The following is a 13,753-nucleotide window of genomic DNA, read 5'->3' as shown; positions in this document are numbered from 1 at the left end:
TCCGAAAGTAGCCGAACGTCGGTGCGCAGGCGCCGTATAGAGCCGCACCGACGTTCGGCTTCTTTCGGCTACTCGTGACGTGATGGATGCGACCATCGGAAGCCTGTCGGAAGACTGTCGGAAGACTGTCAATCAAGAAGGAACGCCCAGTCCCGCAGCCCATACCCGGAAGCGGCGGAGAAGATCGCTCTCTAAAACGGTAAGTACTGCTTCGTTTTTAAAAAAAACTACCCGATTCCCCTAGACAAAATGAGCATGAATCTAATCTTAAAATTTTTTTTGCGGGTGAACCTCCACTTTAAGGATAAAACAAATGTTAATGCCTAAGCACCATTTTGCAACTTAGTAAAACTGTAAATATCAACACAGCTACTTTGTGTAGCCTGGTAGATTATACCTTGGGTTTTTTTTCAGCACAAATTAGGCTTTCTTTTGGTGGTAAATGGTAATGGATATCTCGTTTTTTTTTTTTTTTTTGGTTTTGCTTTTTATTGTCCAATGAAAACTGGTTCAAAATAGTAAAAAAAAAAAATGTTTTTAGAAAAATTTAGCTGTATACCGTATTTCTTGCTATTACCATAATTTACCACCTAAGAACAACCAAAAATAAATTCTCCTTCTGATGCAGTTTTACCACATATGTATCTGTTAGTTGTTGTTTGTACCCTTAGTACAGCCCAGAAACAATGGTGCACATTTTGCAATTTTTTTTTTCCTGCTTAAAACACACTGAGCCGGATTCAGAAAGACATACGACGGCGTATCTCCTGATACGCCGTCGTATCTCTGAGTTCCGCCGGTCGTATCTATGCGACTGAATCAGAGAATCAGTTACGCATAGATATCCCTAAGATCCGACAGGTGTAAGTGTCTTACACAGTCAGATCATAGGCTGCAATTCCAGGCTGTCTGCTAGGTGGCGCTTCCATATTTTTATGCAAGGAATATGCAAATGAGGATTTACGCCGAGTCAGAAACGAACGACCGCCGGGTGCTTTTTTTTTACGTCGTTTGCGTTCGGCTTTTTACGGCGTATAGTTACCCCTGCTATATGAGGGGTAGCTAATGTTAAATATGGCCGTCGTTCCCACGCCGTGTTTTGAAATTTTACGTCGTTTGCGTAAGTCGTTCGTGAAAACGGCTGGACGTAATTTACGTTCACGTCGAAACCAATGACGTCCTTGCAACGTCATTTAGAGCAATGCACACTGGGATATTTTACGGACGGCGCATGCGCCGTTCAAACAAAACGTAAAAAACGCGGGGTCAAGACACATTTAAATAAAACACATCCCCATTTGAATTACGCGGCCTTACGCCGCAACACATACGTTACGCGGCCGTAACTAAGGGCGCAAGTTCTTTCTGAATAAAGAACTTGCGCCCAAAGTTAGAGCGGCGTAACGTATCGGCGATACGTTACTCGGGCCGGACAGATACGCCATTGTATCTGAATCCGGCCCACTGATACTAATTTAATATATATATTTTTTTTTTATTCTACCCAAAAAAGGTAGTTGTGATTTTTGGTTCCAACCTTGACCTTTGATCCTTACCTTGAATCTAACATTAGCCCTGGCAAACCTTGATCGATTTTTTTTTTTATTCTTTCTTTTTGATTAAATTTTTTACACACTTTTGTTTGTTTATATCTTCCTCTTCTGAAAGAATGATAAGAGCCGGTTCACACAGGGCCAACCCGATTTTCAACGTGACTTTGGGAGGCAACTTGAACACGACTTGAGTATGAATCACAACGCGACTTACAACACGACTTGAAGTCACCTCAAGGAAGGGGAACTCCATGCCAAATTTTAAATAAAAATCTGGCATGGGTTCCCCCTCCAGGGGCATACCAGGCCCTTAGGTCTGGTATGGATTTCAAGGGGAAAAAACGGCGTGGGGGACCCCCAAATGCATACCAGACCCTTATCCGAGCATGCAGACCCGCCGGTCAGGAAATGGGTGGGGATGAGCGGGCGCCCCCCCTCCTGAGCCGTACCAGGCGGCATGCCCTCAACATGGAGGGTGGGTGCTTTGGGGCAGGGGGACGCCCTGCGGCCCCCCCACCCCAAAGCACCTTGCCCCCATGTTGATGGGGACAACGGCCTCTTCCCGACAACCCTGGCCGTTGGTTGTCAGGGTCTGCGGGCTGGGGTCTTATCGGAATCTCGGAGCCCCCTTTAATAAGGGGGGCCCCAGATCCCGGCCCCCCACCCTATGTGCATGAGTAGGGGGTACATCGTACCCCATACTCATTCACCTGGTGGAAGAAAAATGTCAATAAAAAAACACTACACAGGTTTTTAAAGTAGTTTGTTAGGCAGCTCCGGGGGTCTTCTTCCGACTCACAGTCCCAGCATGCTCTGGGTGGTGATGACATAGTGATACAGAGTTCCATCATTGCTGAATAAAATCTATCCGGAAAGGACTAACCTGTGTTGGCGTTGTGGAGAGGCCGAGGGTAATATGTTTCATATTTTTTGTTCATGTCGGAAATTGAAGGAATTCTGATCTAACGTTTAAAGAGGAGTTCCACCCAAATTTGGAACTTCCTCTTAACCCACTCCTCTCCCCCTTACATGCCACATTTGTGAAGCCAAAAGCTGTCACGGCCGGGTGCCCACACTGAGCATGAAGACGCCGGCCGGCGAGGGGGGGGCGAGGAGCGGAGCCCCGTCCGGCGCGTCGCTGGAGCCGTGGAGCAGGTAAGTGTCGGTTTATTAAAAGCCAGCAGCTACACTTTTTGTAGCTGCTGACTTTTAATAAACTTACAAAATGGGTGGAAAACCCCTTTAAGATATTATAGGACAGATCACTGATCATGATTTGGGATCTAATCCTATCAGTGCAATTATGCAAGGTAGAGAGGATACATTTAATAAAAAATTGATACAATGGTCCCTCTTTGTCTGCTCTAGGGAATATGGCTGTGCGCTAATGGAGGGGGGAATAAAGGAGTTTCTTTCTTTTTTGTTTTTATTTTTTCTCTCTGTGTGAATATTTAAGATGGCAGAAGTCGAAGTTTATACCTTTACTAGGACTATAAAATAGGAATGGTTTGCCTAAATATTTTGTATACATATTCCAAATTAGAACCAAACTGTGGTATGTTATTTTTTGAGATGTGCATATAATTGAATTATGTTTGTATGTCTGTATATATATATTGTTCAAAATAAAATATAGAATTAAAAAAAATAATAAAACAGATTGTGTGATTCATTCGAAGAGGACATATTGGGAATATTGGAAGCACCTCAAGGGTAACCTAAAAATGTTGCATAAAAACTTACTCAGAGGGCTCAGTCAGGGCAGGACTTAGGGTGGTGGGGGCCCCTGGGCTTGAGTGTTGAAGGGGCCCCCTGGAGCCGAGAATTGGGGGGGGGACTGAAGATGTTGAGTGAGGGGGGGATCATAGTTGTTGAGCGGGGGGGTGCGCATTAAAGTTGTTGAGCGGGGGGCGAATTGAAGTTGTTGAGCGGGGGGGTGCGCATTAAAGTTGTTGAGCGGGGGGTGTGCATTAAAGTTGTTGAGCGGGGGGGGAATTGAAGTTGTTGAGCGGGGGGTGCGCATTAACGTTGTTGAGCGGGGGGGGTGCCTCTCACCTGTGCACGGAATGTGTCGGCTCTCTTCCCTTCAGCAGACATCCACACACCACTTCAGGGGGGTTTTTGCAGTTGTTTTGTTGAGCGGGGGGAGTGCCCCTCACCTGTGCCGACAGCTGGGGCCACAGACTGTCATTAGCCCGGCTGTCGGCTTTCTTCCCTTCAGCAGCCACAGTCCTCCACCAGGGCCAGATTAAGAACATTATGGGCCTGGTGCTGAGGATTTTGGTGGGTCCTTTTATAAATAATAAATAAATGCGTGGGAATGACATCAACGCAGCCCGGCCAAAGCAAGTGACCAATGGCACAGAACCCAGAAGAAAGACCGGGTGAAGATGGAAGCGCCCGGGCCCCGCCGGATTCATCACGGTGCAGCACTGGAGGGCTCAGTCTGAAAATGTAAGTGTACCCTAATGTGCTAATATGCTGTGCATACTTGTACATTGTGGCATAACCTACCCCAGGGCCTCTAAAAAGTAGCAATGTCAGGAAAGTTTACTACCACTTTAATATCACAGGATCCCAGGAGCCTCTCATGGGGCCCCCTACTGACCCGGTGGGCGGTGGCTCTTGAGCAGTGCCTAAGTGCATAGTTGCCAACATTTAAAAAATATTTCCAGGGACACTTTTTTATACAAGTGCTATATTTAAATTAAATGAGTACTAATAATGGGGCAGAACAAATATGATAACTGAGATTTCCTTTAGTTGAACTATCAAAAGTGTGTCCATTCTAGAGCTGGTAACATTGAGGATATTCAGTATAATTTTAAAGAACTGTTTTTGTGAGTAAGTGACATAGGGGAAGAGTATGGACGGTATATAAGTGGGAAGTATGTGCAGGTGAGGAAGAGGAATGTGGAGGGTCTAACAGTGGGCATTATGTACAGGAGAGGAGTACAAAGGGTACAGCAAAAGGCACTATGTACAGGAGAGGAGTGTGAAGGGTATGACAGTGGGCAGTATGTACAGGAGAGGAGTGTGGAGGGGATGACAGTGAGCAGTATGTACAGGAGAGAAGTGTGGAGGGTAAGACAGTGGGCAGTATGTACAGGAGGAGTGTGGGAGTATGACAGAGGGTAGTATGTACCAGAGAGTAGTGTGGAGGGTATGATGGGGCAGTATGTACAGGAGAGGAGTGTTGAGGGTATGACAGTGGGCAGTATGTACAGGAGAGGAATGTGGACGGTATGATAGTGGGCACTATGTATCGGAGAGGAGTGTGGAGGCTATGACAGTGAACAGTATGTACAGGAGAGGAGTGTGGAGGGTATGACAGTGGGCACTATGTATAGGAGAGGAGTGTGGAGGGTATGACAGTGAGCAGTATGTACAGGAGAGGAGTGTGGAGGGTGCAACAGTGGGCACTATGTACAGAAGAGAAGTGTATGACAGCAGGCACTATGTAAAGGAGAGGAGTGTGAAGGGTATGACAGTGGGCGCTCTGTATAGGAGAGGAGTGTGGAGGGTATCACAGTGGGCACTATGTACAGGAGAGAAGTGTGGAGGGTATGACAGTGGGCACTATGTATAGGAGAGAAGTGTGGAGAGTATGACAGTGGGCACTATGTACAGGAGAGGAGTGTGGAGAGTATGACAGTGAGCACTATGTACAGGAGTGGAAGGATGTTTAGGGACTGCGTAGTGGTTAAGCGGGTCATACATGGATTGAAATTACGCCAATTATGCAGAGACCAGCCATAGTCGATCTATGTATGGGCTAGCTGGTTTTACACAAGTCAATCTATTAATCAACTTGAGTACAACCAGCCTGTTAGGTTTTTCCCAAAACAATCAGTGCTGCCAGCTACAGTTAGCAACACTGATCATTGTACTCACTGGCAGAGCACAATAACACTGCAGGAGTGATTCCCCCATCCACAGGTCAGCAGGTGAGAGGGTGTGTGGGGACAGGCTGGGGAGAGATACTAGTCAGTGGCTGGGTAGGCACTGGTAGTATCAGAGCCAGATACACACAGGTTACATACGCCACGATCGTTAGAGCAAGAACAATAATTCTAGTACTAGACCTCCTCTGTAACTCTAAACATGTAACCTAAAAAAAAAATGAAAGCATCGCTTAGGATACCAAAAAAAATCATGCTAACTTTAGTGTTTTTTTTAAATGAATGAAACAGTTTATTTCCAAAAAAACACGTTCGAAAAATTGCTGCACAAATACCGTGCTAGAGCTGCACAATTAATAGTTAAATAATCTTGATTTTGATTCAACCCCCCTGACGATCTCCAATGCAGAGTTTGCCGATTCTTTCATATAACAAGTGGAGAGACTTTCAGCTGTCAAAAGAAAATATCTGGGCAGTCTGCCAAGTTTTTAACAGGAAACATTGTAACTAACGCTTCCTTCTTAGATCAAAGGGATACACGTCTGTGTGTAAAGAACAAATCCGGGCAGTCTGCCAAGTTTTTAACAACATGAAACATTGTAACCAACTATCTTCTTAGATCAAACTTCTGTGTGTAAATGGAGGAAATGTAATCACTTAAAGTCCAACACTTGTTTCTTAAGTTAAAAAGCAATATTATTTGCTAGAAAATTACTTGGAACCGCCAAACATTATATATATTTTAGCAGAGACTCTAAGGAATAAAATGGCTATTGCTGCAATATTTTATGTCACACTGCATTTGCCCACTTCAATGAATAATAAAAACCATAAAAACAAAACAGTAAAGTTAGCCCATTTTTTTTTTTTTATTTTAATGTGAAAGATGATGTTACCCTGCAAGAATCGTGAGAGAATCGTGATCTATCTTCTAAGCCGCTCTGTATGTAGCTTCTGACAGACTGTGCAAGCAGGCCCGTATCTCCGGAACCATAAATGATAGCCATCCCATATTTTGATCAGTTGGGGAGTAGGTCTTCAACTGCCTACCCCCCAAATGTGGGGTTTCTGTGACCTCTGGTCGTCGAGCTACAACCCCCAAAGTCGATCTTTTTTTGGGGGGGGGGGTTCTGATTTTTTTTTTGGGGGCAAATTGGCCTATCTTGAGAAAGGGGCCTGGAGCTGCAGCTCCATCAGCCCCTATGTTAATCCGGCCTTGTCCTCCACACACCGCTCCGGTTCCTCCTGCGTCCGTGCTGCCTCCTCTTGAAGTGCGGGAAAATTAATCCTTTCGCGGGACTGCGGGAAGAAGCTGTCTGTGCGGGAAAGTCCCGCAGAATCCGTGCATGTTGGGAGGTATGCGCAGGGCCACCATCAGGAGGGGCTGCCGCAAATTGAGAGGCAGGGGGCCTTTACAAAAAAAAGAAGAAATAAAGAAGGGGGGTAGCCATCCGGGGCCCTGGGGACCTCTGGGCCATTTAATAAAAATAAACCTCTGGGCCCTTTAATAATAATAAAAAAAAGTATATAAACATTTAGAAAAAATATATAAAAAAAGGGAGGTTGCCATCCGGGGCCCTGGGGACCTCTGGGCCTTTTAATAAAAAAATAAACATTTTTAAAAAAAAGGGGGGGGGGGTTACCACATGGGGCCCTGGGGACCTCTGAGCCCTTTAATAAAAAAAAAAAAATTATATAAAAAAAAATTACATTTTTTTATTTAAAAAAAAGGGGGTTGCCATCCGGGGGCCCTGGAGACCTCTGGGCCCTTTAACAATAATATATATATATATATATATATATATATATATATATATATATATATATATATATATATATATATATACACACAGTATATTTATATAAAAAATAAATAAAAAAAGGGGGGGTTGTCGTCCGGGGCCCTGGGGGCCTCCGGGCCCCTGGGGACCTCCGGACCTCTAAAAAAAGAATTTTTTTTTGTACAGCTGAACTCCAGCTTTAACGTACATGTTGCAGTTGTACAGGTTAAACCCCCTAGTGACTAAGGATAAAACAAATGTTAAGGCCCCTTTCAGACGGACGTCAGTTTTGCCGCAATTAAAAGCATGTACATTTTCAGTAAAATTCAAGGCTCTGGGCACTGCGATTAGCTGCATTTGTACATTGCGATTACGTGCGGTTACATGCAGCCGCGTTTAGCTGCGGTAGTCATTTCCATAGCAACCCTTTTTATTGTCTTTGATTATGTGCTTCCTGTTCTTTTTTTTTTTTCTCACGCTGCTATCCGCAGTTGACACAAAAGACTGCGATTACCTGCGGTTAAGTGCATTTAGATGCGCTAAATCGCACCTGGACGCATTAAATTCTATTTTTTCTATTCGCACCAAACCGCATGCAACGAAATCGCAGCTAAACGTTGTGTGTGAATGGGGCCATAGGAAAGCATTGTGTGCTTTTAGCTGCAGTAGAAAACTAGAAAATCCGCAGCTAAAAGCACCATTCTATCCGTCCGCGTGAAAGGCCCCTTATGCCTAAGCACCATTTTGTAACTTTGGCATGTGTTAGTAAAACTGTAAATATCAACACAGCTAATTTGTGTATCCAGGTGGATTATACCTTGTTTTTTTCAGCACAAATTGGGCTTTATTTTGGTGGCAAATGGTAATAGATATCTCTTGTTTTTGTCTAAACCGCTGGCAACCAAAGTGAGTACACCCCTAAGTGAAAATGTCCAAATTGGATGTCAATATTTTGTGTGGCCACCATAATTTCCCAGCACTTCCTTAACCCTCTTGGGCATGGAGTTCACCAGAGCTTCACAGGTTGCCACTGGAGTCCTCTTCCACTCCTCCATGATGACATCATGGAGCTGGTGGATGTTAGAGAATCTGCGCTCCTCCACCTTCTAATTGAGGATGCCCCACAAATGGGTTTAGGTCTATAGACATGATTGGCCAGTCCATCAGACCACAGGACATGGTTCCAGTAATCCATGTCCTTAGTCTGCTTGTCTTCAGCAAACTGTTTTCAGGCTTTCTTGTGCATCATCTTTAGAAGAGGCTTCCTTCTGGGACGACAGCTATGCAGACCAATTTGATACAGTATGCAGCGTATGGTCTGAGTACTGACGGGTTGACCCCCCCCCCACCCCTTCAACCTATGCAGCAATGCTGGCAGCACTCATATGTCAGTTTCCCAAAGACAACCTCTGGATATGATGCTGAGCACGTGCACTCAACTTCTTTGGTCTTTAGCATGGCAGTGGTCGTCTTGGAGGTGTGTTTGGGGTCGTTCTCATGTTGGAATACTGCCCTGTGGCCCAGTCTCCGAAGGGAGGGGATCATGCTCTGCTTCAGTATGTCACAGTACATGTTGGCATTCATGGTTCCCTCAATGAACTGTATCTTCACAGTGCCAGCAACACCCATGAAGTCCCAGACCATGACACTTCTACCACAATTTGCAGCTTTCAGCGCTGTCACAATTTAAATGACAATTGCGCCGTCATGCTACACTGTACCCAAACTACATTTTTATAATTTTCTTCCCACAAATAGAGATTTCTTTTGGTGGTATTTGATCACTACTGGGGTTCTTATTTTTTGCTAAACCAACTAAAAAAGACCAACATTTTTGATAAAAAAATTTTTTTTCCTAGTTTGTCATAAAAATTTGTTTTCCCCTTCACTGACGGGCACTGATGAGGCGGCACTGATCAGCATTGATGAGGCGGCACTGATGGACACTGATGAGTTGGCACTGATAAGGAGGCACTGATAGGTGGCACTGATATGCAGCACTGATGGGCACTGACAAGCGGCACTGATTGGCACTGACAGGTGGCACTGATGGGCAGCACTGATGATGAAGTACTGATTAGTTACTGACAGGTGTTACTGCTGGGCACTGATTGGCACTGTAATGGGCACTAATTGTCACTGTAGTGGGCTCTGATTGGCACTGCGGGGGGCACTGGCAGTATTTATTATTGGTGCACTGCTGGGCACTGGTTGGTAGCTGATATGCAGATCTGAGGGGGCTGTGCTGATAATCAATGTGCTGATTATCAGCACAGACCCCCCCCCCCGACAGAGAAAGCCGCCAATTGTCTCTCCCTGTCAGCGTGAACGGAGGAAGGCTCCTTATCACGATCGGAGATGGGGCATGTCAGACTGACACGACACACTCACGATCACGGCTCTGCGTGCCCCCCACGGGCGTACATCAGCATGTTATCCTGCTGGACGTCATATGATGCCCAGTCAGGATAACAGAACCACTTCCCAGCTGTCATTCTGCTAAAGGTGGCTGGGAAGTGGTTAACACACCTGCTCCCCATTCACATCTGAGACCTTGTAACACTAACGAGTCACATGACACTGGAGAGGGAAAATAGCTAATTTGGCCCAATTTGGACATTTTTACTTAGGGGTGTTCTCCCTTTTGTTGCCAGTGGTTTAGACATTAATGGCTGTGTGCCGAGTTATTTTGAGGGGACATCAACTTTACATTGTTATACAAGCTGCACACTCACTACTTAACATTGTAGCAAAATGTAATTTCTTCAGTGTTACAAAAATGTGAGGGGTGTATTTACTTTTGTGAGATACTTTAAATTCAATATAAATCCTATGTGAAGTCTAATGAAGGCATAAAACAAAAGCATCGAGTTCAAAGTATTTGTATTAATTCATAACAAGACGACACATTAAAGATTCTCCTTCTTCAGGGCTTAGGCTTGTTATTTAATTAGCAGGATTTAGGTATGGCACAATTAGCATGACTAACCGTACGTTTACACCGATGTGCTTTTTGGTGTGTTTTGCAATTTGCAGAAACGCACTACAGTCCATTTAACATGGACATGGTACACTTTCACATACTGTATATGTGTTTTTCATCATGTGCATTTTTGGAAAGGGTCGGGTACTTGTTTACCCTCAGCAGATTGTGTCTTGAGTGTAATAGACTTCAATAAAGTTTTACCAGAAATGCATGTGTTGCATTTTTGATGCGTTTTGTGTTTTTTGAATTTTTCCCCTTTAAAAATACAATTTTTTTTCCTCGTACATCACAGGACACAGAGCAGCTATATACATTAGTACCTGGGTTATGCACCACCTATAGGTCAATGGAAAATATAACCCCTCACATACAGGTAGTACTGCAGTTTTTTAGCCAGTGTCTAAAATGGTGGATGGTCACTTCTGAGCTCTCTGTGAGCTTCCATGCTGTAATCCCACACAGGTTCTTAAGAATGAAGGGACATCGTTTCTAGATCGGATCCATTTCAAAAAGCTACGATAAATGGTACCCAAGCCTCGTAAAGAAGATTAAAGGATCAACAACAAGCTTTTGCCTGTAATGCAACCTTCGGGTGCTGGACCCTGTGTAGTGGAATCCTGGACACCACAGCACTAAGGCATGCCTGCAGGGTGCTGTACAGGTCCAAGGGAGTGGACCCTCATATTAACCACTTGACAACCGGGCCTATTTTGGCACTTCTCTCCTTCATGTAAAAATCACAATTTTTTTGCTAGAAAATTAATCAGAACCCCCAAACATTATATATTTTTTTTTAGCAGACATCCTAGGGAATAAAATGGCAGTCATTGCAATACTTTTTGTCACACCGTATTTGCGCAGCGGTCTTACAAGCGCACTTTTTTTGGGAAAAAATCATTTTTTAAATAAAAAAATAAGACAACAATAATTTTTGCCCAATTTTTTTATATATTGTGAAAGATAATGTTACGCCGAGTAAAATGATACCCAACATGACACGCTTAAAAATTGCACCCGCTCGTGGCATGGCGTCAAACTTTTACCCTTAAAAATCTCGATAGGCGACGTTTAAAAAATTCTACAGGTTGCATTTTTTGAGCTACAGAGTAGGTCTAGGGCTAGAATTATTGCTCTCGCTCTAACGATCGCGGCGGTACCTCACTTGTGTGGTTTGAACAACGTTTTCATATGCGGGCGCTACTCGCGTATGCGTTCGCTTCTGTGCGCGAGCTCGTCAGGACGGGGCGTTTTAAAAAAAAAAAAAATTTGTTTTCTTATTTATTTTTATTTATTTTTATAATTTTTTACACTAAAAATAAAAAAAAAATTATCACTTTTATTCCTATTACAAGGAATGTAAACATCCCTTGTAATAGAAAAAAGCATGACAGGTCCTCTTAAATATGAGATCTGGGGTCAAAAAGACCTCACATCTCATATTTAGGCTTAAATGCAAAAAAATTAAAAAAAAAATTAAACTGTCATTTTTTCAAATGACAGAAAAAAAAATGTTGCTTTAAGACGCTGGGCGGGACTGACGTTTTGACGTCACTTCCGCCCAGCAGAGATATGGGGACGGGTGGGGGCGATTTTTCCCTCAGTCGCATCCCCACACAGGTGCCGAACGGACCCGATCGCCTCCGCCGCTACCGACGGCTTCGGTAAGCGGCGGAGGGCGCGGGAGAGCGGCAGGAGGGGGGGGCCCTCTCCCGCCACCGATAACGGCAATCTCGCGGCGAATCCTGCTGCGGAGACCACCGTTATCGTTTACAGGACCATTGGCACTAAAGATGGATACCTCGGTTGTGGCAGCAGCTGCTGCCGTTACCGAGATATCCATCTTTAAAGTGCCGCCGTTAGTAGACGTAAGGCGGTTGTTAAGTGGTTAAAGCGGGGGTTCACCCGAAAAACATTTTTTAACATTAGATTGAGGCTAATTGTGGGAAGCACAATCGGGTGTTTTTTTAAAAAATCAATGCAGTACATACCTTTTTAGAGATAGATGTTCTTTGCCGCTTCCGGGTATGGACTGCGGGACTGGGCATTCCTATTTGATTGACAGGCTTCTGACCCTCGCATACAGCGCGTCACGAGTTCCCGAAAGTAGCCGAACGTCGATGCGCAGGCGCCGTATAGACCTGCACCGACGTTCGGCTTCTTTCGGCAATTCGTGACGCGCTGTATGCGACGGTCGGAAGCCTGTCAATTAAATAGGAATGCCCAGTCCCGAAGATCATACCCGGAAGCCGCGGAGAACATCTATCTCTAAAAAGGTATGTACTGCATTGATTTAAAAAAAAAAACACACGATTGTGCTTCCCACAATTAGCCTCAATCTAATGTTAAAAATGTGTTTTTTGGGTGAACCCCCGCTTTAAAAGGGTACCCAGTCCTAGAAGAGCAATTATACTCACTTCTCAGGTGACACATGTCTCCTACCTTCCATCAGCTCCAGCACTGCAGCCTCCATCAGACGCTTCAGCATTCAACAGTCAATGAATTTGTTCCCCATCATGTGCCGTGGCTTGTTTCTCTAGACAGGAAACTGACATGGAGAGGAGGAGGAGGAGGGAGGGGAGCACTCTGGTGCTTCAGCGCCCCCACCACTGTGGTGCCTGGGTGAACTGCACCCATGTAGGATCAGGCTCGGGCAGATCGGCTGCTCGAATCCTGCAAAGGGAACGGCTTTCCTGCTGTAAAATAAGTGCAGGGATGTTGTTCCCATGCGTTCCCGCAGGACTCGAGCCCTGCCTAGGACACACGTAAACCCCTCCCTTGCTCCGTAATGGTTAACGCCTTCCCCGCCAGTGTCATTTACACAGTAAGTGATCACTGTATAAATGACAATGGTCGCAAAATAGCGTCAAAAGTGTCCGATGTGTCCGCCATAATGTTGCAGTCACGATAAAAATCGCAGATCGCCGCCATTACTAGTTAAAAAAAAAAAATTGTTAACAAAAATGCCATAAAACTATCCCCTATTTTATAGACGTTATAACTTTTGTGCAAACCAATCAATATACGATTATTGCTATTTTTTTATTTTATTTTTTTACCGAAAACATGTAAAAGAATACAGATCGGCCTAAACTGAGAAAGAAATTAGGGCCTAATCCTCAAAAGGGATACGCCGGCGTATCTACTGATACGCCGTCGTATCCCTGTTTCTATCTATGCGGCTGATCCACAGAATCAGTTTCTCATAGATAGGCAGAAGATCCGACATGTGTAAGGGACTTACACTGCCGGATCTTAGGATGCAGTACCGCAGCCGCCGCTGGGGGCATTTCTCGTCGAAATGCCGCTTCGGGTATGCAAATTAGCACTTACGGAGATCCGCGAAGCTTTTACGCTTCGTTTTTTCTCCGTAAGTATTTGTTTGCTGTCGCAAAATTAGGGCTACTTTTACAAGGCCTAAACTGATTACACCTTGTAAAAGTAGACCCTTCTACCCCGCGTCGCTGTCATTTTTTTTTTTTTATTTTTTTTTTTCCGGCGCAACTCGTTTTTTTTCTCAAAACCCGGCGCAAC

This window comes from Rana temporaria, chromosome 4, assembly GCF_905171775.1.
Source record: "Rana temporaria chromosome 4, aRanTem1.1, whole genome shotgun sequence".
NCBI classification, from domain to species: Eukaryota; Metazoa; Chordata; class Amphibia; order Anura; family Ranidae; genus Rana; species Rana temporaria.
The sequence above is the reverse complement of the archived record's forward strand: the minus strand, read 5'-3'. Positions refer to the sequence as shown.